At 37.8% G+C, this 26,955-nt stretch overlaps 1 protein-coding gene and 1 long non-coding RNA gene across 4 annotated transcripts in view; one reads left to right on the top strand and one right to left on the bottom strand.

The window, feature by feature from the left end:
* The window catches only part of LOC150105319 (uncharacterized), a 257,298-nt gene that overhangs the window by 39,069 nt on the left and 191,274 nt on the right, over positions 1-26,955 (bottom strand). The window contains exon 2 of the long non-coding RNA XR_016548439.1: positions 13,611-13,941. This is a non-coding gene — a long non-coding RNA (uncharacterized LOC150105319). The remainder of the gene's footprint in view (positions 1-13,610; positions 13,942-26,955) is intronic.
* LOC150105318 (zinc finger protein castor homolog 1-like) overlaps positions 5,015-26,955 on the top strand; it is a 360,761-nt gene continuing 338,820 nt past the window's right edge. For 2 of the 3 annotated variants that reach the window (XM_090394084.1, XM_090394080.1), the window contains exon 1: positions 5,015-5,150. The gene's annotated coding sequence lies outside the window, so the exon portion shown is untranslated. Of the gene's footprint in view, positions 5,151-5,217; positions 5,341-26,955 lie in introns of those variants that run through there. The other variant, XM_090394082.1, reaches the window with a different exon arrangement.

Below are 26,955 nucleotides of genomic sequence, written 5' to 3'. Positions count from 1 at the left end.
AGGACACACTTTCTCCAGGCGTATGGTTGCGAAGCGCACAGCCACTAGGCTAACCGCGCGAACTTGGAATTAAAGTTTTCTTCAAAAAATAAACAGTGTTTTAATTTATTTTCCTATACGTCGTTTTGACTTTTTGTGAGGGGCGGCAAACTCAGGGACCGCCCCGGGCAGCAGAATCTCTAGCTAAGCCACTGCTCTAGCCTCTCCTGACACAAACACATCACATCTGTAACCTCTTGAGCCTCCGAAAAAGTAGCTGTTGTTTTCTGCTCCAGTTACTAATGACCTGTACAGTTCAGATTAACACTGAACTGTACAGGTCAGAATTAAGTTTAACACTGAACAAATCCACCGAACCCCAGAACAGTGTTCCCCGGTTCAGGATGGAATACCAAAAGCTCCCCTTGAATTCCCCCCCCCCCCTTATTTACATGTAATTTCATGGTCACTGCTTTTCTGGTCAACATTTTAAAATCTTCTCTTCCATTTCATCTGTTTTTGGTAACAATATTTCTCCCATTGATTTTCCACCCCAAGACTACAACCTTCAGCTGTTCTAGGAATACGCCACTATGTTCTCTATTCTTATCTATTTGGCCATATACAAGACGTGCTATAACTCTGGCAGCCTCTCGTGTATAGGGTTGATACGATAGTTATATAAAAAAAACGCCAAACGTTTCAATTAGCCTTATAGAAAAGGTCATAGGTTAAAGAATAGTCTTAGATGAAAATGTCAAAAGATAGACAGCAATCTGACACCGAAAGATCAAACGAAAAACGGACGTAAAAATGTTATATATATGTGGTATTTGATAGTTTGAGGTCAGTGATATGTTGACACGCATAAACCAAATACGTAGGTCAAGGAAAGAAAAATAATCACGCCGAAAAAATGTCTATTGCCGCTTATTTCTACTACGAGGAGGTGTAGTGAAATGTTCAAACCCTGACAGCTGTCTAGAGGCTGTTCTTCGCAACTTAAGGCATACCTTTTGGCTTCTTAAAAGGGTGTAAACAAGAATCCTGTACCAAAAGTGGGCAATTCGATAATCAAACAAACGAGTGCCCATGTTCGTTCTGTTCAAAGGCCTGCCTGTTTTTACATCCGGGGATGTTGACGGTACAACAATGGCACGGCAAAGAGTTTCTGTCATGTACGTTACTGGGCGGGCTTGGGACGTGACGCGTGTCTAATGGACGTTTGAAGATAATCGGAACAGTGAAGATGTCGACCCTTAACTCATTCTTTCACTCGAGTGAAATTGCTGCATTGTTAGTAGATGTGATCTATTTGTCTGTAACCCGCAATTACTACGGACACAGTCGCAATCAATGACACTGAATATAGCCACCCCCTGCCCTCGTGCTAAAGTATTGCAAAAGCCTTGCGGCCGTGAAAAATCAGGAGAAAAAAAAAAGAGTGCTTTGTTTTTACAAAATGCGTTGTCACTTGCTTCCCTTTATACATCAACAAAATATTGAGATCGTCCGAATTTCCAGTTAGCCTTTGAAATATAGGGATATAAGGATAAGGACACTATAAATTAAAGATACCAAGAAATTATATACTTGATTTAATCCTTTAACCAAGTGTAGGCAAACAAGTTTGTGCCTGAACTATTTTCAAGACTGGAGAAACTTAGTATTCCATAATACTAAGTTTCCCATAATAATAATGCAAAGTACATATCCTTACGGGTATGTATAATATATAATATAATATAATATATAATATAATATAATATAATAATACGAAGCATTATGGGAAAGGTCACTACCTAGACAATTTCGAGCTTTCATGGAGGTTTGTTGATAGGGTAACAGACCCAGAAATGATACCATCACAGTTCTTATTAAGAACTGGGCGATGGACTGAGTCCTTGACTCTTTATCCCATCATCTGAATGAAGTAAATCTGTGTGGATGTCTGTGTGGATGGAGTGCTATTGAGCTAAAAAGCTCTAGTCTAAAGAGCTAAAAAGCTGGGTAACAACGGCAATAGCCGAGCCTCAGTTAAAACTTCATTGGCTACAGCATACCTTGGAAGTCCTAAAAAGGACTCTCCATGATACCATCACAGTTGAAGTAATGCAGAAGTCATATCTTCATATACAAGTAGTCAAAAGGTGTGTCATCTTATTACAAAAAAATTTTGGAGTAGAGACAGTTGTTTGAAGTTTTCCATTTGGTTATATTATAAATTAAAGATACCAAGAAATTGTATACTCGTTTTAATCCTTTATCCAAGTGTAGGCAAATGAGTTTGTGCCTGAACTATTTTCAAGACTGGGGCAACTCGTATATAGACGCTTATAACGGGCATGTACTTTGCATCATGGGATACTAAGGCAAGTGATGTAGTCATTAACTTCTATATACGAGTTGTTCCAGTCGTGAAAAATAGTTCAGGCGCAAACTTGTTTACCTGCACCTGGATAAAGGATTAAACCAAGCATATAATTTCTTGGTATCTTTAATTTATAATATAACCAAGTGGAAAAACTTACAATAGGGATAATATTTTTAATAAAAGGGTGACCAATCCTCTTTCATTTTTGGTTATTTTTTTATTCAGCATTCGCATCTCGTAACTTTTGACAATGCAGTGTAAAGGCATAATCCTCAGTAAATCATGTTAATTTTTCCGCTGGTAGAAAAACTATTTTAGCCCAGTACTGAGTTAGTCGATCATAACTATCGATTCTTCCAAATTAAGTTCGTTGCCCTAATCGTGAGTTTAGCCATGGATACCCACTATAGGAGATGACGTCATCCAATAATAGAAGGAAACAGTTGTGCATTTCCAGAATTCAATGAAGGAAGGGTTGTTAACTCTACCAGTCCGACTAATTACGCATCACATGCACACAGTGTGGGTATCAGTTACCTTCTAAATGCATGCGAACAGCCTGCTGGAGCTTCAAGTCCAGTTACTAACGACTTAGAGACTCATGTCACGTCATTAAGCTCCCACGTGTTCTAGTTCTCTCAATAATTATTAATCATGAGATGGTTAGAGTTCGATTAAGATGTCTTATCATAAGAGATTGAAAGGCTGTGAATACAACACAGTAATCTTAGAAGGAAACGAGCTAAAAACGATTTAGCTGAAAACATGTAAAATGTGATTAATTTGTAAAGATATGAATACAATTTCCGTGTCACTGAAGTTGTTTGTAACAAGGATTTCAACTCCTTTTTCCTCTTTTGATTTATCCTGTTTATTCAGTTTGACGCGTTTTTGGCCACAAGTCATTGAAGGTTTAGATTAAATATTTTCTTTCCTGCTTTTATCCAGTTTTTTCTATCTTCATTTACACCAACTTTCTATTGTTTCTTTGTCTGATGGTTATTTTACATATAGCCGACATTCTAATGTGCGAAGATACAGGTCTTGATTTAAAGAACAACAAAAATTGAGCTGTTGCTACAGTCTGTCAGGTGGGTTTTACCTTTGTCAAGCGCATGAGGCTCGTGTGAGTTGGACTGAGGATGTTATTCGACTGTTTTTATGCATTATATTCCATGGATTTCATTTTTTTCAAAAAAGTAATACCAGCTATATATATGAATAAATATTAACTTTGTATAATACTTTATCATTAGAGATGGCCCTCAAATGTATTTTTGCAGTTCCATTTCTGATTTTAAACGGGAATGTCTAGAAAAAAATCTTAATTTAGATCTTAATCTTCGCTATAGAAAAATAGACTTGTATGTTCGTGAGTGTCTTTAAGTGGTAGTTGATTTTCATTACTCGTTGTGACCACAGACGCTTACTGGAGACCCGAAGTGGCTTGAAAATCCATCCTTGGTCTCTAGACCACGGTTTCTGGATGACATGTCTTAAATTAAAAATAATGAAATGAAGTAAATAAATAAAAAAACTTAGCCTACCCATGGTATTGTGATAAATATTTTGTCATTCCCCCCCGTTATACTTCTTTATAAATATACAGTCTCTGTAGCTCAGTCGGTATCGTAGGTCGGAAAGACCTGGGTTCGATTCCCGTCCGTGAAGGAACCTTTATCTGGTCTCTTTCCACTAAAGGTGAGTTAGCCCGGCTCATACGGAGGTAGGGGGCTTTTTCACCCAGAAAATTCGGGTTTTTCATCCCCCAGAACAGGCAAACCGGCCTCTGAACACACACGATTACAGTCAGGCATACCTAAGACCTAGCCATAGGCTTGATTCGTCAGCTATGCCAGTCCCGAGCCCGGATAAAATTAGGATGGATCGAGATGGTGAAAAGGGCCTCAGAGCCGTTGTATATTCATACACTAAATAAATAAATAAATTTATAAATTATTTGGAAATAAAATTAGGTTTCTAGATTTTATTAAATATATTAAAATTAAGAAATCACTCAAAAAGTGATTATTTTAAATAGAAAACTGAGAAACCGTGTCCCGTTAAAGCATGGTTTAAACATTAAAAAAACACAACGTACAGTATATAGCGGATGTAAACAGCTGAACGCTTGACCTAAAGGCCAATAACCCTAAATAAATTCTCTTGACAAGTGAATCTGAGAAATTTGGAGCTAATTCCGAAAACTAGGGGAGTAGTGGAGTGTGTGCGAGCTCGTGAATGGGGGGGGGGAAGAAATACGATTAAATATTTCGTTGTCGTTTTAATCTATGTCGAAATTATTTTTGGCAGATTATTTTTCACTTAAAGCCCGGTTCGATCTAGAAGAAAACGGTTTAAGCAAGAATTTTCTATTTGACCTCGGTGTCAATAGCTTATAATATTTAAGAAAAAGAAGTAGGAAAAAAAAACTGAAAACAAAGAAAAGAAAAAGAGATAAAAGAAAAATAAAAAGCTGTCAAACATTTGAGGCCTACGTCCCAGTAGTGGTAGCAGATGTTTCGTTAGATTGCTTGATAAGAGCCGAGCGACCTCTAGCGGACAGACGAGGTAAATGCTAAGCCCAAGCTTCGGTACTGACTCTCTTGGGCGAACGCGTGGAAAAATACTCGTTTCAAGCAGTCGCTGTAGAAGACGGGAAGTTAGAGTTAAAAGGCGCGCGTGCATACCTGTGTACTTGTTAGTGCTCGCATCGAAAGGGGTAAACTGATAACTTTGTATCTGTAAGGCTTTCTCTTGTTGCTGGCTGATGAGATAACCTATCTGTCTCTGTCAGGTGGGTACGTTTTAACCTTCCTTCTTAAGATGTTCATATGATTAACACTTGCGACTTCGTTATGAGTGTCTGCATGACCGTTACTCGATGGGCTTTCCGGCTCCTAGATAAAGCACAAGTCCCATATGTGTTCCGCACGTGATGTGGATGATATGGGAACGCATCTTATCTGCCGCCCGCCTCTATTAAGGTAGCTCAAGTCACTTTACCGTCCCTCAGTGTAACCCATGTGATGTTTATGCTTTAAGTTTTACTTTTGAAATGTAATACACCCTGTCCGTGCTTAATTTATGCATTTAATTGTAAGATGTGTTTCTTTTTAAGTCATTTATTTGTATATTTGTCTACTGGCAGTAACATAAATCCACGAGGTTCGCTGGGATCTGTCATTTTGGATTGTGTGGCAGTTGACAGACTTTAAGTAGTGTAAGAATGTGATATTTATCTCTAATAGATTCAAGTCTTGGTCACTGGCGTATCCCCCGTACGCGGCAACACTTAGGGGGATTACACAAAGGTACTAAACGCCCTAAAATTTTTTTTTTTTTTTTTGAACCATTTAACTCCTTTTAAAACGAAAGCAAAGAAGGTAAAACCAACATTCCAATTATAGAGTACTCAAACGCTAAATGTCTTAATTCTATAGCAGGGGTGGAGGGGAGAATACAAGGTTAAAACTATCTTAAGACATAAAGTTCTCAGATAACTAATTACCTACTGTATTGTACATAAAGGGTGGGGTAACTGGAAAAATATACTAGCTGTCTCGGATAAAGCAAGGTCGATGAAAATATTACGAACTAAAAGAAGGAAAAAAATTACGATAAAAAAAAAACGTATACTTCTCTAAGTAATTAAAAAGTTCATTTGAAGTGCCTGGGGATATCCTTGATACGGGCAATCTTCATTTAAGGGAGCTAATTAGAACGTGTTGGTCAAACATCGTTCCTTAAAGCACTTAAGGCTCCCTTAAAGGCATTTGTTTTAGCTCTAAGGCGGAAGTGGGCCAAAAATCTGTGGTTAAATATCAATCAAGTGCTTACAAATAAATAGAACAAAGCTGCGTCGATCACAGTTTGTTGTAACTATAGAAACCAACTTCGTGGTTTATTTAATCCTCGCCCCACCCACTGTACTAGTGGACTTATGAATTTTTAGCATTGTGGGTGGGACTGCTATAATATACAGAGAAATAGGAAGGTAAAGTTGCTACTAAGTTGACGATATCACATTCAAAATGAATTATATATCATCGCAAGAATATTTAAGAGTTGCTTAGGTGACGTGTAAATAAATACATAAATTATTTATTAATAATAAATGTTCTGTTGATGTGTTATTGTTTTTATCCATTTAGTAATGTATTTGCGTGTAGGAACTATTCTAATAATAAGATTCAAATATTTTATGCTCATGTTCTCAACGCTACTACCAAATCCAACTCCATGAGAAGAAAATATGCATGGTTTGGTATTTTAATAATTGCGTAGTACAAAAATCACTTCAATGTTATAGAAACTACAGTTCGGTTGAATTAGTTTTTGTGTTTATTCAGCTGCAATGCCTAGTACGCAGGCTCACGTGAAGAAATACGATAAATCGAAATATGATTTCTAGCAGAAGATAATAAATTAGATCAATTTGGCTCTGAGCCAAAAACGATAATAAAAGAATAATAATTATTTTATCATTTATTAAAATAAATTTTCATATTCAAATTAAGCTGATAATGTTAGTGGGATGTACGTAAATGTGAATTGAAAGCTGTTCTAACGTTTCTTCATAAATAAATAAACTTTGGAATACGTTGTAATCTTGGCGCCCTCTATCTTACACATTTTTTGTCAATTGCTCCATTATTCTTGCTTCTGTCTCAACTCTTTCTGCAACAGAAACAAAATTTATGAGATTGGTGACTTTTTCATACAAGCGGGCCATATTAACATTCACCATCTTAATAGCCCACTAATAGTGAATACAATAAAATGCCGACGAATGCATTTGCAAATTTATTTACATGTAAAAGCAAAGCCTTTGTCTTTCGTTTTTCATGCTTTAACCTTTAATCTTTGTGGCTGAATGGACCTCAATCCCTTGAATTATAATCCCTTCGTTTCTATGAAAAATGGCTTAAATTCGTTTTTCAGGCTGCTGGGAAAAATTATATTTATTTTTAAGCATATGTAAAAAATTTTGGTTTGCCATTATTCTATTTTAATTCAAACTTTTCAATTCCACCTTTCTAGAAAAAAATTTGAATATCGATTATTACTTTTTATGTTTACTATTATTTTATTAAAAATAATAAATCCAAATGGCGCAGTCTATAGTTAATCAAAAAAAAAAAAAAAAAAAAACTTCATACGGGCTATATTTTACCGTGAAAGTCCTATAAAATGGATTCCAGTGACTATTCGGGCCATTGATTGTCTACCACGGCAGTATGGAATTAAAATATAATTTCAGATGTTTTGATATCTTTCACTTCTCATCATTCCGTGCAGTGTTGTTATAGCCAGTTTAACTTACTAACATCCTACCTATTTTTGACTTGAGAGCGGGGGTTGCATAGCAAATGACTGTAAATTTTAGTAACACCTCCTTTTAAGACTTGGCTGTTAACTTCATGTTTATGCTCATGGGAGATGATGCTACTTTATTAAACGATATAAAGACTTTATTTATTCGTGACTTTATTTACCATGCCCTGTCAGGTTCGAGGTTAATATTTCCATCACTGTCGGGTGTGTCCGTTGAAAGCAAAGGCCAATGTAACTACTCATACGTTTCAAGATAAAGACTGTCCTCTTTAACAGTGGGTTTATGACTTGATGCTTTATAATGTATTCTAAGGGCAACATGCTAATTTGGAACGATCGTCCAGCAGCGTTTGGAATATATTTTTGGGATCTACCCTGTCCCTCACCCCTCGAAGACTGAATCATTTCAATAGAAGTGCAGGATATTATTATACCCAACAAACTGGATGACCTGTTGCAGTGCGTATGCTCTCCGGTTTGTCTTTAACCTATTATAAACTTCCAAAGGACATCATTGCTACCGACTACGCCACGGAGGAGTTTTTCAAACTATATATTTGGTATGTGGCGTAGACTTTTTATTGATAATTACAATAACACTAAATAATGTACGTGATCGCGCTAATGATGTTCAGTAAGTGACAGTGTATTTTAATCGTTCTTTCGGTTTTATCTTTTGTTGGTTCATCCTCAAGAGGTTACAAGACTTATAGCGCAACAGCGTCATTTATTGGATTAAGGAGGAAGAAGTAATCTATTGACAAGTTTCTTGGAGGGCTAGGAGTTGTATTCATTAGGAAAAACATGTGAGGGAAAGATGCTCCAAAGAACAGATGTTGATGGAACGAAAGTGATCTCCTTTTGGCAAAAGATGAGGCATGCGGTGAGCAGTTCGTTGTATTGTAGTTGGTTATTTTCCTTGGTTTTCTATACAAGAATTGGAGGAAAAGATTGATGTCAATAAGTCTGTTTTATTTTTGGGTGGTGGTACCATCAAGAGGAAAGCGAGAGATGGAAAAAAACGAAGCACAGAAGTTATGCCCAACAGTCTTAGTGAGGGACCAGAAGGGCTGACTGCCAGTTGAACTGAAAAAAAGCTTACCGAATTTCTTCCTTAGGAAATCTGCTTTGAATTTGTTGAAGAGTTTCTTATACTTTTGGGCTGTAGTGTAGGCTGAGTAAAAAGCTGGAGTTGCGATGAGAACCATGACATTAGAGATGGGGAACAATTTTGAGTAAGGAACACTAAAGTCTATCAAGATAGAGATAAGCAGTGAAAATGGGCAAAATGGCTGAGTAGAGGCAGCAAATGAAAGCCATCAAGTAAGTCTTCATCCAGAGAAGAACAGCCTTTGGCAAAAGAACACGTTCCTCACTTTTTTTTTTTTTTTCACCATGCGGTATATAGTTGGGATAACTGAAGCGAGCTGTAGTCGTGTAGGAAGCGTTAGAATTCGGTTAAAAGCAGCAGTCTGATTTTAATGCTTGTAAGTGATGTTAATTGTTAATGTTTGCCCTGATGGCCAAGATATTGGTGAAATAGATGTGGAAGTACTTTTGATTGGATGAAATTTTGGTCTCAATTGGTTTTTTTGGAATTGTGTTGTATTTTTTCATAGTTTGTGAATTCTGTTGCTTTTTTGTGAGGAACTGGCGTACGGAACTCCTACACAGAGAATGTCCAGACTCTAATCGTAGCGTGGTTTCGACAGTATCTCCTGCATGCTGCTATAAACTGATTTTCTCCAGTCACGACCCAACACAGTAAGCAGCAACAGGGTTATACGATAGTAGATCGACTTCCAGGAGATTCATTACCATCGGATCCGGTTGTACAATTTTAGTGGCCTGCCTGTGGAAAACTGCTGTACTGCTGTATCCTCAAATGGAGGAGGTGCTGGCTTCCTAATTCATTAATAACTGTGTTGAGCATGGCCACCAGAAGCTCTGCTTACCCCCTTTGGGAAGAAAATACTTCAGATGATTTTGTTATTATATTATTGCAGTGAAAATAATTTAAAAGCAGGTTGGATTTTTTTCTGATGTAATGCCTACCTTTATAGATGTTTAATCGGCTAAAAGGACACTTCATTCTTACTGTTTCCCTAGTGATAACGGAGTTTTGCTTTGCACGCAGTCTTTCATCTTTAGCCACGCATTTATCGAGCAGCGTGTAAATGCCACATGAATGCGAGACTAACAGACCAAAAATGTGTATTAACTGATGCTTAGGCCTAAGTGGGTAGGTGAAATTTTGCACAGAGGTTGATTATCGATATCATCTGATCCGAACGGAAAATAATCCGAAAAAGCAAACTTTTATTAAAGTTAAGGTATCTCCAAAGAATTTTCAAAAGTCTCCCCTACCGGTGTTCAACTTGAAAATATTACAAGATCAATTTTGCTATGGAATCGTTTCCCTTGAGGTCATTTAGCGAAATTTTCGGCCTACGTGGTGTCGGCAGACAAAGGTTTCAGGGACAGAGAGCCTCTAGTATGCACATCAGTGATATTCTTATTCTTAAGATTTTTTTCAAGATGGTTTCGCAGTGTGATTTTTCGTAACTGCAATATTTGCGAGATAATTTAAAGAAGGTTTAAAGAAACAAACCCGACTTTTTAAGTAGGCCAAAAAATAAAAATAAAATAATAATAATTAATAGAATTAAGACATTCGTGACAGAGCGATAACGCCCTCGTTCTGAAGAAGATTTAGACTTTTTTTTTTTTTTTTTTTGCTACGTTACTGACATAAGCTGCATATCTATATCTTGTCTCCCTCCAGCCTAAGAAGGATGGAGGGAGACAAGATATCATTTGTTGTTTAATTAATTAAAAATAATCCATATCAGAAGTTTTGAAGTTGTCCTTGCCGCTATATGGTGCTTATGCAAAATGTATTGGGATGTTTGCTGATGTCCGACAACAACAAATAAACAAACATAATCACGTGAATAGTCTATATCAGCGGCAATCTTGGACGGATTGTATTTTATGTGCGATGTGTTTCCCAGAAGTGGTTTTCTCACGCCAAAATGGAAACTTTTTCAAATGTTTGTAATGAAGCCTTACATTGTGACGTGCGAAAATCTATCTTCAAAAATCCTACTTAAGTGAGTTTTTGTTAATAATTTTAACGTAATATCATTCTTATTTCTGTGTGCCTTTTATAAATGTAACAAATCCGTTAGTTTAACTACGAGATAAGATTGTGAAAGTTTGCTTTTAACAATACCCAGTAGATGGTCTTGTGGATGGATGCACATACACGCAATTAAGTTGTTTTACTTGAAGAAAGAAACTTCTGTATCCATCTGGGAGTAGCTAACTTAGCTTCAGTTGATTCGATCTTGAAAATGCTCTCTCATTTCTAGCTGGATTAGAACAACCAGTCGAGTAAACTGGTTCCATTTCTAAATTATTCACTTTCAGCTATTGGAAGATTGTTGGTTGAAACGTAATGCTGCATTGGACTCAATTGATAACATAAATCAGTAATTTTGGGGAAAAATGCTCTTTATCATGTTTTTCGATAAATGAACCCGATTACTTGCCTTGTCTTATATGCGCGCAATAAAATGGATACAAAATGGATGCATGGCGAAGTGGCACCCAATACATAAGTTTATAGGACAACTGAGTTGTTTTTACACGATGGCTAATAACATATTTTCATCTTATCAACTGAATATGTGGAAAAATAAATTATTCTTTTGTATTTCGATGACGTCCCTTTTTGTATGTAGTGTTTTCTAACGTCGTCCCAAAAGCCGATGTTGGCCACGCCGAAATTGTACGATGGCAACACCAGTGACGTGTTATTTTATGGATTTTACAAGATATTTGCTAGTCACTCACCAGACTGTATCCTATGACAAAAAAGATTCCTGTCTCAGTTATTTTCACGTTCTCGTGCAGTTCTTTTAATGTCTTTATTTAGACAAGGCTAGTCGCAACTAGCTTCTATAACTTGCCTACACTTTGGTCAACTATAATTTACACACACACACTTTCATTGCTCGAAATAGAACCGACACCTTTTACTAAAAGGTTCCGAATATTTATCTGCTCACAAGGATAACCAGATGAACGGAAAGAATAACAACACAAAAAAAGGTGTTTACATATTCTACTTCTTCATATTCTACGTTTTTCTGTGATGGATTTTAGGCCAAGCAGCCTGTTCCGGTCTCATGTTTCAGTCACATTCTACGCAACCCAGAAGAAATGCCCTTTTAGCTGTTTGATGTCATATCAACATCCGCACTCATCTGAATTTGTATCTGATATTATGCATCTGTGGATAAGAAGGAAATTGGGTTTTCATTATCTTAATAATCAAACGATGCTTAGTTCGGCATTTAAAATTGTCCAACATAACACAAAACGCATCCCATATTCTCAGTGGTGACTGAGCAATTTACAACACTTCCATTTCTCTTTTAATAACTTGAATGACAAAAATTGTGATTCCACTTGGCCAGGAATTCTTCTAAGGACAATCTTTCTTGGAAGTCGTTTGTAAAGGCACTGAGATACGCAGCGCAACGATACAATGGCGACTGAGTTGTCTTCGATATTACGTCCATAAACCCCATAATTGTAAAATTTTATCAACAGCGAATCTTAATGTGCTCCTTACATTTAGAACATGTTTTCCACTTGAACATTAGAGACTTCCTAGTTAGAAATCACCTTCGTCTTTGAGAGGACAATCATTTATTTCCTTAACGTGTACTCCACCCATCGAACTTGAACTTCTCGTGCCGATTAGTTGTCAAGGACAAGGAAAGGGGGGGGGGAGAAAGAGGGGACTTCTTTGGTGGCAAGGTGGACATTACAGTGTCCTAGATAACAGGACACATAGGGGTGTGGTTAATGCATATTTGTGTTTTCTACAAATGCCTGTATTTTAGGAAGTGTCTCACAGCCGCCCACTCTTTCTATCGGTGAAGGTCGTATAAGAACAAGAAAAACATTCCAGTAACTTGGCTTTAACATCTTATAGTAAAGACCACCTACGCCTTTTTTCTCTAGTGTAATGAAGCCGTGTTAAGTGGGTTCCTGTACGACAAAGTGCATCACTTCATCTCCCTAATACACCCCCGGCTACCGTATTTACTTAAACTTCCAGGGATGAATGTTTCCAATAACCAGGTTTACAAAATTGTATGTTGAACAAACAACTGTCAACACTGCATCTAGATAAGATCGTATACGTGACACGGTTAACGTATATTCGTTTAAAAAATGTATATTGGTGTAATACGCCCAAGTTAGCAAAATACATTATTAATTCGGATTTCGTCACTCACATGTTTGTAAACATTGGAAGACCGTTCTGTGGTCGAAGTGGCGATTTGTTCATAACCTGCAATTGAAGATATTTTAAAAACAGCGGGCAATAACTGTCGTTACAACCTCATTTGTTCCAGCACTACCGACAAGTTTCTCAATGATGTTTGACCTTTACCCCAACCTTGGAACAACAGTTCTGTTGCATTCATAACAATTGTTTTTAAGTTTTTATTATACGAGACTGGTAAGTCAAGCTACCCTTCACTTCCCCTTTGTATGTCATCATTTCTTGTCTTTATAGATACTGGATACAGAATCTAACTTATTTTAATGACGTCATGTTACGCAAATGTAAGTTTCCAGTAGCATTTATCTGTTTATTAACTTCATTAAGCCGCCGTCATTAATAATGTGAGTCATCCTTTATTATTAATATTAGTCATCAGATAACGCTGTTTATTTTTGTGTTGTCTTATACGCATGTTTTCCACAGAAGTAATTTAATTCTACAGAAATGCGACCTCGAACTGTACCATAGGAATCCACAGTGTAGCTGCCATTAGATAGATTCAAATTTTTACATAGCACTCAAATAAAGGCATCTTGGATATCATATAAGTACCTTTTTTTTCACTGCTGGAGATGAACACCATCTTTATTACTTGAGAAGGGGATTAACAACCTTCTACCATCGTTTAAAGATGACCAATAATAATTTCCATTGCTTGAAGATGATGAGGAATGTCTTTAATCGTTTGAAGTTTATCTTCATCTTTTAAAGGAGAGAAAGCATCTCTGTCTGTGGAACCAGATCCACAGATGAAATGGATCTCCTTTTGCTTAACCAGACTTGCTATTCTGGGAATGGAAACCCGATTCTTGAAAGTAACATCTGTAGTGCCTCTGTGTGAGCCCGTCTTGCATAATCCAGAAAATTCTGTATGGAATTTGACCTAAAAAAAAAAGTGTCGGGCTAAGTAGGCATCATTTGATTAAAATCAAATATTCTTATTGTACAGTATATCAATAACAAAGTATCACTAATAGGTTCTCCTAATTTTAATAATGAGAAAGCAGGCGATAATAACCAAATAGGGAAAAAAGGTAGCAAAAAAAAAGACTCGTATAACGTTCCATGAATTGACATCTAGGTGGCGCCAGTGTCGTAATAGAGATAATCGCCAAACTTCATTAAAGCTAAGGAGAAAAAGCACGGGACAAAGTTCTTTGTTCAGAAATGACTTTTAATTATCCCAATTGGGGCTTTGGTATCTAAACGGCATCAAATATCAGCTGCAAGAGGGCGCACCTGTCATTGCATTTATAGGATTGTTTTATTTTTCTGCTGCTACTGACTGTTGTACTCCATATGTCAGCTGGGGTATTATCTGTACAATCAGTGATAGAAAAGTGACATTAGTTATAAAGCGACTAAGAGGCGCCATGTTATCTATTCCTCAAACAGATAATTACTTCCAACAGACCGCTATCTGCAAATAGGCTTCCAATCTTCGATCGAAGGAAGACTTTTTTTTTAAAATCCTAATCTATTTCTCCCTGCTAATGTATCATCTGTACTTGCTGCCTATGGATTCTTGCACGCAGACTCTCAGAACTTAATTTACATTCATTGGTAGACTTTTTTTTTTGTTTCTTTATTAGACTTCTAAAAGGATATTTTTAGAATAATGTTCGTGTGGTGGCCATCACTTTAAAATGAATATCAAAATTCTATATTAAAATTCATAAAAGTTACTGGTTGACTGCCGCTGATGGAGGTGGGGTTAGGGATTGCATTCTTTTGTCTCAATCTAATTTCTCCCTCATTTTCCATAATTTTCTACGTTGCTCCCAACTAAGAAAGGTTATTAGTAAACATACAGCGCATTTTGTACTGTGGATGGGCTACGGATATTTTTTTCTAATAGATACGCTAATTACTCAGCATTTACAATAACTCTTTATTTTATTGTCGATCGTTTATTATCCCTCTTACCATTTCTGTATAACATTTAAATTGGCATCCATCGAATAAATCATATAGTTCATCAAAGCCGACGTCATCTTAGCGATGACTATTTTTAGGGATCTTTAAGTAAAACGATGACTCATAAGCAGTACAGGTGGAGTAAAATACATCCCACATTTTCTAGGTTTAGCGAATTTCAAACAATGTTAATAATATATTTTTTTTAATATCCGATCCTCACACCAAAGGTCATATGACGCAGCACATTAGCGTCGTGTGTGGGCAAGAGGAATAGAAGAAAGGATGAATCTGTTCACATTTTGCTTGAACAGCTGAAGGTTGTAATCTACGGGGAAGGAAGAGTGGGAGGAGGGATGTTCCAAAGGGCAGAAGTAGATGGAATGAAAGAGCAGGCAGTGAAGTTGGTTCGATGAGTTTCAAGATGGACTATAAACGTGTGTTGATTAGCAGTGGCTCTTGTTGTAATGATTTTGGAGAAGAGTGGAGGAATAATAATTGCCAATTCAGCAGAACCCTCTGTCTGGATATCTCAGTATTATTGAAGGTAAGTAAGGGGGGGGGGGATGCGAGCGCTTTCTTGCTTGAGATCAGACAGAACTGAGTTTAAGTGGCAATTGTCATACAAAACTACTTTATAACCAATAGCTTTATATTGTTTCATGAGATGGTGGGACACCTGCCTGTATGGGCCTCACGGACTTCAATTCGTGAGAAAATATATTCTAGCCCAGGTGATCAGGAGTCCAGTTAAACTTTGATCGCCAAATAGGAAATCTGTACTCACCTGATGATGCTCATTATTTTCTAACGAAATCACAGAGAAAAATCGGTTCACTGATAAGCTCTTAATTCTATCAAACTGCGTGTGTTCGATTTCTAACCCCCCACGAAAGACTTGAACTTTTCCGTTACACAACGTAACTTTAAATCCGTCTCAGCTGTCTTAAAAATCCCTTCTTAATTTATGAACAGCGAATGAAAAAGAAACATTTATGATTAAGCTACCCGATTAAACACGAGATAGTTAAATCTAAAAGATATTCTTTATCTGTCTCAGAATAAAAATGTTCTGCGGGTGCGATTTGGTACTTCAGTGACCCTCTTGCTGAAACGAGTGGTCGGAAGTCAAAATTACTTAAAAACACATACTTGGTATAATCACAGCCCTTCTCTCCCTCTTTTTTTGCCCATTCTTTGTCTTTGCCACATCATTAATATTTATTACGTCCCCCTGTTGCCAGCATAGTTAATGGCAGTCAACTTCTGTTGTGGGCAAAGTTAATTCATCATTCTTATGCTCGTGTGACATCCGTAAAAACTTTATTTTATGAAACATAAGGTGCTGTTTTGAAAGCTGGTGTGCAGTAGGAAGAAAGGGGGAAGGGATAGTTTTTTCTCTTTTTTTTTTTAATAAACTTAGAGTTTCTGATTTCAAGATAAGTAAAGAGGGCGCTCTTTGGACGCGGTTAGCTTTGTGGGAAACAAGAGAGTGCATTCTTAATGGTTTTCTTGTATCCCTCAAGGAAGTACGGGCTACTGAAATGGCAGAGAACTTTTCTTGTTTCCTTAAAAGTGTCGTTAGTAACTAGAAGATAAGAGAGTGAATTATGTGTCCAAGCATGTCGGAATTCGTAAAGCATTCAGAGAAGCGACACCCTACCAGCCATATTTCCGTTATTTCGAATTCATATTCTCGGTACATAAAATTACGTTTCTGGTTAAATCCAAATTTTGTTTTTGTTTATTGTCACCAACCGAATGTTCGTAATTTAACTTGACAGTCACATACAGTTATTGAAGTGCTGTACTTTTTATTTGGGGGGGGGGGAAAGGACCCACAATTAAACTACAAGAATTAAAGTCTGTCTGTGTACAACAGCGACACTACAGATGACAGATGGATTCGTATTTGGAATCTTACTTACAAATTCCTGTCATTTCAGTTTTTCCTTAAGTCTTCCTATCCATAAGAAGAGCCTCCGTCGCTCAGTCGGTATAGACAAAGCCCTTTGGTCGGAAATGACCTGGGTTCGATTCCTGTCAGTTGATACAAAAAAATAAATGCTACATTAAAAGGACGGGTTTTATTTATTCGTGTGGGGTACCCTCCCGTTCCTCGACCGCCCCTTAGGACTGGTTGAACCCTCCTAATGAGGGATTAAGTTCTATATCCTATGACTGTAGTCTGTGTATTCACGGGGAGGGTTTGCCTGCTTGCCGGATGAAAAACCTCAGATAAACTGTGGGGAAAAACCCTGCTGTCCACGCCCAAGACCGGCTAACTTAGCTATGGCAAATCCTTAAGCTCCTCACGTCGTCGACAGGAATCGAACCTAGGACTCCTTTCCCCAGGCGCATGGTTGCGAAGCGCAAAGGGAGAAATGGGAGAAAGTTGATTATCTACTGTTGGTTTCAGGTAGTCTATGGGCATACTTGGGAAGATGACCCGGATGACTATGAATCTCGATGGTGAATAATACTAGTTAAAACATGAGCGAGACAGAACAGTGATAGCAAATTTAGAACGAATGATCCAGGCTTGGAGATACTAAAATTAAGATGGAAGGGTGCACTGGAGGATCGCAAACTCTTGTCTCTAGACAGCTGCTTAAAGAGGATGAGTAGACGAAACCTAAAACCTCCTTAAAAATTCTTGACGCTATCCAGGCTCACTTTAACCTCTATCTCGCAGTGTTTTAACTCTGTGGCTCTTCTGCAGTACTTCCATGGTCGCTGCTCCAGTGAATTGACAAACATCATTACTCCACTTGCTGTTGCGCCTGTTAAAACAGGAGCAGCTGCTGGCCAACATCTCCTCTTCCTCATTTATTTCATCCTCCTGTGTCCTCTTGGAACAGCCTTCCTCATGATGTGTTTCCCAACAATTCCAACTTACAGCCCTTTAAGAAGAACGTCAATAAGTTCCTTCTTTCTCAATCCTCATCTGCACCTCACACTCGGCACTCATGTGCTATAGGTTCTTGTACCTCTCGTGTGTGTGGGGGGATAAAACTAAAAATTAAAAAAAAAAATAGCGAGAGCGGAGATTGTTGATTTCAAAAAAAAAGGAATAGCACTGCTGACGAATATGGTCTCAATTCTTATTAAGTTTCTAATAATTCCAGTATAAAAAATGAGAAGGTTTCGAAGACTGTTGGTTCCGTAACAGGGTGCTTCTGTTGGAATTCACTTCAATTTGGCGAACTCTTTTGTTTGATGGCCTTGAACGACGTCCTCTGTCACCCTAATGAGTTACATAATAGATGACATTATAATGCGTTCTCGGTCTGCTGATGAGTTTTCACTTCAACTAGTTAATGTTTAAGATGTGTGCATTAGCAATAAATGTTGGCAGCACAGAATAAAAGACAGGATTATTCAACAGGTGGAGTTATCATTTTGATCACGTTATTTGTTATTGTTCATTCACTAGATGTGAAATGTTTCAAATATATAAAAAATCACGACATAATGAGATTTACTAATATTATGTACAAAGATCCAGGACAAACTCAAGTAGATGTATCACTACAAGAGTAACATATTTGAAATAATGAAGGTTAAAAATACATAAAAAAATGATTGGAATTATTTTGTATTGTCAGTGTGTAAAAATATTTTTAACAATTCCTTATCAGCGAAATGATAGTCGCAAATCCTTATAGACACCATTACTAAATTAAAATGAATTATCGTTATGATGTACTCTTAACGCTTATTGAGAAGGGATTTGTACAAATCCCTTCTCAATAAGAACAAATGGCAATGCTATAGCCAATGAAGTTTTAACTGAGGCTCGGCTATTGCCGTTACCCAGCCATGACTAAAGCTATTAGCCCAATAACACTCCATCCGCACAGATTTTCTTCATTCAGATGACGGGATAAAGAGTCAAGGACTCAGTCCATCGCCCAGTTCTTTTAAGAACGCTTATTGAGACATCACTGGCAATGCTGTAGCCAACGAAGTTCTATCTGAGGCTCGGCTATTGCTAATAATATGAGTACGCTCTCTTAAGGTTTTTGCCTTTAAGGGAGCAATTTGAGTCTCCGGAGAAAGTGTTTTCCGGCACGGCTCGGTGAGGGGTTTTGTCGGTGAATGCTTTTCTTCGGAAAATATGAGCGGTGGTGGTGGTGGGTGAAAGGCCATCACTGAATGGAGCCAACGCTGAGATGGACGGTCTTTCGCCCACAATTGAGGGGCCTAGGGATCGTCCGAATTTTTAGAAACGGCTTTACCTTTAAATATGGCGATGGTGATTAATACCCTTGAAGGGTAATGGATGGTAATGCTGTAGCCAGTGAAGTTCTGAGGCTCGGCTATTGCTGTTATCCTCTTGCCATGATTAGAGCTTTAATAGCTCAATAACACCTTATCCCTACACTGTCCTCTACAGATAACGGGGAAGATGAAAAGCATTCTTGCTTCGCCCCTTTAAGCCAGTCCTTATAAGGATATTGAGACATCATTCGCTGAATTTTGAAGTAAAAAAAAAAAAGATTTATGCATATTTTAATTAATATTTTTTAAAAATTGTGATGTTTTTAATTAATTTACAGAATTTTTAACGAGTGGCATTAATAAAAAATTGCAATCAATTATATTAATCATATATGAAATGTTATATAAATTTTTCCGAATTCAAGCCAAAAAAAAAGGGTGACGGTAACTTTTTACGAAACCTTATTTTAAAAGATATCATATCCAGCACCCTCAAGGTGTCCTTAATTTTCTTCTTTTTTTTTTTCCTTTTCAAATTTCCATATCCTAAGTATAACTGCCATCCCTTGTCACTGTTTTGTTTATTCTTCCGTTGCGGTTCAACTTTAATTATTGGATAGTATCATAATTAATCCACACATTTCATTTTTTATCCAGTTTCCTGTTCGTTTTCCCTTATTATCGCTAATTCCCATCCGCGTCAGAGAATACATCTGCCTTTAACATTATCATGCGTGGTACTTTGCGTGCGCGACTTAATTTCCTATTATCATAACGTCAGTGTCTGTTGAATGATGGTTTCCGTAGAAATTGTCTTTCCCATCCGTCAATGCTAGATTAACTAATTTAATTCTTACAATGGAAACGGATATTTTCGGATTCTTAGTTGACATCTTTCCTTATTATTATTTTTTTTTAATTAACAATTTTCTTTAACTTTGTTCTTACATTTTATGAAATTCCAAAAGAAATCAGTCACTCTTCTATGCATATTAAAATTCAATTTAACAATACGATCATAAATAATCAACACCAGATTAAATTCAAATCTTGTAGCCATATTTCTTTTAAATCATATAAATGCTTTAAAAGAGTTTGATTATACAAGTGTTCATTTGTACGGTTTATTGAATGGATTCTGAAGTTTTAAAAACTTAAGTGGATATGTGAATCAATTGCTCTTTAAAAAAATCACGTTTATTATTATTACATGACGATAATTTATCGAAGCCCGCAAAATCATGCAAGCTTATTAGCTATAAGATGCGCTTTACAATAAAACTAATGACAGATTTGAGCAGACATAAAAACATCGTGAAAAAATTGTGAGTTTCATTTGTACACTGAAGTGCGCAGATTGTTTGCGCACTTGTTGAAAGCATAGCTCGTTTCATATTTACAGTATCTTTTAGTTAATATAAGTTATCAGAATTAATGTGTACAATAGATCTTCTGAAAACAATCGTTGTATATCACCTCCACTGGGATTAAATGAGATTTTAAAATTATTAATACACGGTAGTTGCAATTATCCCGTTTCGTATTTTAATATTTTAAAATATTGAGTTTGCTTCCTTTATTCTTCTACTAACGTGCTAATGAAAATCCAACTTAAACTTTACAGTAAACGTGATTGGTTGTCATTCTTAAGTTCGTAAAAGAACTGGGCGATGGACTGAGCCCTTGACTATTTATCTCGTCATCTGAATGAAGAAAATCTGTGTGGATGGGGTGTTATTGAGCTAAAGGGTCTAGTCATGGCTGGGTAACGTCAGTGGCCGAGCCTCAGTTAAAACCTCATTGGCTACAGCATTTGTTATCGTGGAAGTCCTAAAAAGGACTTGGTTGGGAAGAGTCTTCTATTGGAAGCCCTAATTCCAACCTGTTCTCCCTCCCCTAAGCCTCTTTGGTTGTCCTTTGACGCAAGACGCAAGACGTTGCTGACTATAAGGGCGAAGCAAAATGCTTTTTTATTCCCTGCTATCTGATAAGGATTACTGTGTGAGGAAAAGTTTATGAGCTAAGAGCTCTGCCTGAGTGGGTGCGATTCAGAGATCTTCATTTGGAAGTAGGATGGCCTTCGGTCTCCTATATTTTGAGAAGTCTGTTTCATCATAATTTGCTGCTTGTTGCACTAATTCATTTGGATGTGAAGAGGACACTGAGAAGAACTTCACTGCTGAAGACTGCAGGAAAGAATAGATGTAGGGGATATTTGTATCCCGGTGAAGTTGGACATTTCTGACGTACCATGGTGCGTTTAATATCATGCGGAGACATTTGTTTTGCACTTTCTGTAGTTTGAGGATATTTGTACTTGAGGTGTGACTCCAGGCTGGGGATGCGTAAGTGATAATGGGTCGAATCAACAGTTGATAAAGGAGCAGTTTTATTTTGGTATCCAGCTTGCTATTCCTATTGATAAGAGGGTAAAGCTGTGCAATGACTCTTGATGCTTTTGAACATGAGGCTTTTATATGTGAACTGAAAGTTAGTTTTCTGTCCAGCAGTACACCCAGATATTTGGCTTCTGCTTTCCAGGGAATCTTGGTATTAAATAGGAAGATATCATCTTTGGGGAGTATTGAGTTTTTAGTGAAGAGCATGGCAATACTCTTCTGAGGGTTTACTTGCAGTCTCCATTCCGAGAACCAGTGCTCTAATCTCTGCAGATTTTCTTGCAGTTTCTTGGTGACAAGGTGAGGTTTAATAGATCTGGCTAGTATAGCTGTGTCGTCTGCGTATAGGGCAATGATGGATGACATTGGATTGTGCGGAATGTCCGCCATGTAAATCGTGAAAAGTATCGGTGCCAGAAGGGACCCTTGAGGAACTCCTGCCAAGATGCGTCGTTGGGTAGATAATATATCATTTAGTTTGACTTGCATTCGTCTGTCACTAAGAAATGACTTTATAATTTGAACTAGATCTGATGGAATGCCAGCTAAAATCAACTTGTATAGTAGTCCAAAGTGCCATAACTTGTCAAACGCCTTCTCTAAATCAAGAAAAACTGCCCCGGTGTATTGATGCCAATTATAACTTGTGATAATGAATTCTATTAGTCTGTGAATTTGTTGGGTGGTACTGTGAAATTGGCGAAAACCAAACTGTTCTGAAGGAAGGATGTTTAATTTTTTTACTGAAAGTTGAATTCTGGAAAGGATAGCTTTTTCTGCTATTTTGCCCAGATTAGATATCAGACTTATGGGACGATAACTTTGAGGCTGCTGAGGATCCTTGCCTGGTTTGTATATAGGAATTACGTCTGCCAACTTCCATGCAGAGGGGAAGTACTTAAACCTGAACATAGCATTTATTATTGTTGTGAGATATACGATGGCCTTTCGGGGTAGCAGTTTAATAACTTTGTTGGAGATGCCGTCAGGCCCTGGAGCTTTTTTATTCTTTAAATTCTTTATAATGTCATAAATTTCAGCTGGGGAAATAGGTGTGAGTTGGCTAGTACAGGTATCAGGCCGTTTTAACACATGTCTGACGTGGCGGTGGACTTTGTAAATATGATTGAAATTTAGATTATTGTATGAAGGGCTGCACTGTTTTTCTAAATTTTTAGCTATAGTTTCGGCTTTTTCTGCATCTGTGTAAACAATGTTCAGGTCAGATTTGAGAGGAGGAAGAGATTTGTTTTTGTTTTTGATGTTTCTCAGGAACTTCCAAACGGATTGATCACCAGGTGATATGGAGGCTAATTTATCTTCCCATAGTTTGTTTCTATGGACTTTAAGTGCATCTCTCACTGCACTGTTCATTTTGTTGAGATATTTCTTGTCTTGGGGTGCTCTGGTGTTGTGGTATCTTTTTCTTGCTTTATTTTTCTCCCTGATTAAGTTCATTATGTCATCTGGTAGTCGTTTAGGCTTGAAGGCAACTGAATTTGAGGTGATAGATGCTATGGCTGTGTTGATTTGATCAGTAAGTTTATTGACTGCAGAATCAATTTCTTCCTTGGAATTAATATGAGGGATGGGATCAATGTAGTTTGGAAGCATTTTGGATAGTTTTTCCCAGGGAATGAAGGTATGAGGCGAATGGGAAAGATCCCTCTGATAACCCAGTTGGAGCAGAATAGGATTGTGGTCTGATGATAACTCATTCAATGATTCCAGGGAGTACTGTAGGTTAACGTTCTGAAGGACAGCTATATCCAAGACGTCGGATGAGCCAGTAGGACTGTGGTGAGTTGGCACTGAGGGACCAGCCACAGTTGCGCAATTTGAGCTTGTGTAGTTATAGAGGATGCGGCCATTCCTATTTATAGACCTACTGCTCCAGGCGTGATGTTTTGCGTTAAAATCTCCTGCAATAATAACCGGCAGTTTAATGCCGAGGATAGCATCCAGATCTGTGGTCAGCAATGTTTTTGATGGTGGGTTATAAGCAGAATATATTTTTATGTTTCCGATAGAGTTTGTGATGACATTGATACCTGTAAGTTCGAGATTGGTGGTTGTAGGAATGGCTACAGAATGATGATTGATGTGATTTTTGATGAGGATGGCTGTGCCACCACCTCTGTAATCCAGTCTATCATTCCTGTAGAGCTGATATCCTTTGAATTTAGGATTGTCAGCAGGTCTCAGGTGAGTTTCATTAATTAATAATATATCCGGATTATATCTGTCATTGAATTCCTGTACTTCTAGTATTTTATTTTTAAGGCCGTTGGCATTCCATGAGATAATCATTAGAGAATCTGGGGTAAATTTTTTCCTATGCATTGGAGAGTGCAGATAAAATGAGCTGTGTTTGCTGCAAGAAACTTTTTGTAGTGCTCAGTGATGGATTTGCGTTACTGAAATCCTGTAACATATTTACAAGAGAAGAGGTGATGAGGGCTGTTATATTTGAATGTGGATTTTTCATATTCTGGTCATGGATTGCTTTTTTGGGGCGAGCCACATCAGCATATGTTCTTGTTTGGTGTTGAAGATTTATTTTCTTAGGGGGCTCAGTTGATGGTGGGTGAACACCTGTCATCTTGTTCAAGCTAATAGGAGCCTGATGAACTTGGGCTTCTGGGGCTTTCGTTTCTGTCAGTGAGCTAGACTGACTGATTAACTCAGTTTGTCTGTTTTTTGGGTGGCATATACATCCTCTGTAATTTGCAGGGTGGGGGCCACCACAATTAGCACACTTAGCCGGGGTGGTTTTTGGCTTGGAGCAGGTATATGTGGGGTGGGTGTCACCACATTTCAGACATCTGTATTGGGCTTTGCACAACTTCTGGGCATGACCAAATTTTTGGCATCTATGGCATTGCCCAGAAGAGGCCCTCTTCCTAAGTGGCTCTGGTGAGATCTTGAGCCCACAGATTGTCTTCAAATTGTAAATATCTTTATAGATGTTGTGTATTTCTACTAATACTAGAGGCATAGGGGTCTTGTTAGATCTGTACATTCTACTGACTTTGATGGGAGGCAGATCTTGCATGTTGAGGTCAGCAGCTATTTCAGCTGTTTCAATGTCTTCAGATACTCCTCGGAGTACCACTTTAAGATTTTTCTCCGAGGTAAGTGTGAAGGTATGGTATTGTATACCTCTTGTGTCCAACTCCTTGGTTAGATTTCTATAGTCAGACACTGTAGTGGGCTGAATTTTGATGCCCTCCTCTATGTTCTTGGCAGTGGAGTAATTTATTTGCAGGTTGGCCATGGTGGTTCTTAGGGCTGTCCATCTCTGTTTTTCCCTAAGAATGACTGGAGGCACCTTTTCATTGGTGGAGGCAGAGGAATCTATGTTGGGGGCATCTTCATCCATGCCATTTTCGTTTGCTGACTCCGAGGCGAGAGTTTTGCGTTTTTTACGCACGTGCTTCTCTCCTTGATCTGAATGAGTAGATTCAGAGGTGACTGGATTTAAATTTTCCTCCATTTGAGGAGTGTCTTCATTTGGATCATCGTCAGTCTCAGGTGAAGAGTAAAGATTCAGGAAGCCGGGCCATTCACGCTCGAACTTCTTAAGGAGTTTCTTTATGAAGCTGAAAGCCAATCCTTTATCTAGAGAGTCTATAATTGTATCAGGATCTATCAAGTTTGATGGCCATTTGAGCTTAAATTTCCTTTGAAGTTTATTTACAAGTATGAACGCTGGCTCTTCGTCCAGCGAATCTGTGAGGGCGTCCAAATCTGACACGTTCATTATTGACAGTTTGCGTATAAACGCAAGTAAATGTATCTGGAATAGATATGCCAACAATGGCGATTCTATCGGCTGTTAGGCCTAACGAATCGCCCTCGTTGCAATTACCGTCCACTTACCTTTGCTGATGTTCTTAGATTCAGTATAGTCCGCAATTTAATGACTTTAAATAAACGCGTCTCTGCTAGTTAATCTAGCAGCTACACTTCAAAACCATCATATTTAATTACCACGTTCTACAGAGAAGAAAGTTCACAACCGTATCAGTGAAGACTCACTAGCGACTCCCTGGTTGTCCTTTCGTCGCACTTTTACTTTTATTATTGATTCATATATAAACTACTGAATGGTGTCGGAAGCAATGTAAACGAAAAAAAAAAAAAAAAAAAACTAAATGCTTAATGTTGACGGGAAAATGTAAAAAAAAAAATAAAATAAAATAAAACTACCACGACATTTAATATATATACGATGAACCTAACTTGGGTAATGTATTTAATCAAATAATTAATATTTTACTGAATTCTTAAAAATCTAAGTATTTAAAAAATCAGACAGGAAACGCTACAGACTGCGGTGAGTATTAAGATTTTTTCGACTTCGTTCCATGGCAGAGAGGACAAATAATGTTCATCATGCCGCGAATCATTTGCACTCTTACGCGATAATATCGAGTTGAGGTATTCGGCGTATCACTGCCGTTAGTTTTAAATGCAAGTATTATGATTTCAACACCTGCGTTACGAGTGGTTTTTCAATGTCTGTTTGATATGTTTTCTTCTTATCTGGACCGGTGTTTACTGTCTGTTTCACGCCAGTAATTTTAGCATCGCTAACTTCAAGAACATCTGTAGTAGTTGCAGGCGCTCGCTGCTGGGAACACAAACACCAGACCGATCTAAAATCCCATGTTTGACGGTTAACGTGGAAAGAAGCAATATGTAATATTCGCTTCAGTGAATACGAATATATCATTGAATTATTGCGTGTAATTTGTCATCATTATTATCGATTTGTTGCAGTTGTAAATGCTAAGCAAAGACTTAAAAATTGTATTTATTTAATTCGCAAACACTGCTCACTTCATAGCCAATAGACTGTTATAAAAGATGGCCGAACCCATCTACTTAAAAAAAAAAAAAAAACGCTTTACTAAATCTCTGCCCTTGTTTCTTTTTGGAGGACGCAAAGGTGGGTGGAAGGACAAAAGAAATCCCTCAGGGAGGTCTTGATGGGCAACAATATCGCTTCTGTGACTGCTAACAATGGCGGACCCTCCCTGGAACTGTGCATTCGTTAGCTCTGCTTCAACAGCCGTTTTCGGTGCCTTAGGGCCACGTGAGATGATGATCAGTGTCATAATCGGGTCACAGACACGTTCGTGACGACGAAGGGAGGAATTGGATGAGTAGCTCGTGACTGACTGGCCGTAGCAGATGATAAAGGTTTGCCGCAACTTTGAAGGGAACAAATACGCACCACTTGACTTTCACACGTTGCTGAAGTTTGTAGAAACAATACGGAGTGGGGTGTGGCGTACGAGAGAGGGTGAACCACTCGCGGGCACACTGGGGGGGGGGGGAGCCCCCGCAGA

Source organism: Typopeltis vanoorti, chromosome 6, assembly GCF_054136105.1.
Source record: "Typopeltis vanoorti isolate ZY-2024b chromosome 6, IOZ_Tvanoo_1.0, whole genome shotgun sequence".
Taxonomy (NCBI): Eukaryota; Metazoa; Arthropoda; class Arachnida; order Uropygi; family Thelyphonidae; genus Typopeltis; species Typopeltis vanoorti.
The sequence above is the reverse complement of the archived record's forward strand: the minus strand, read 5'-3'. Positions and strand labels throughout refer to the sequence as shown.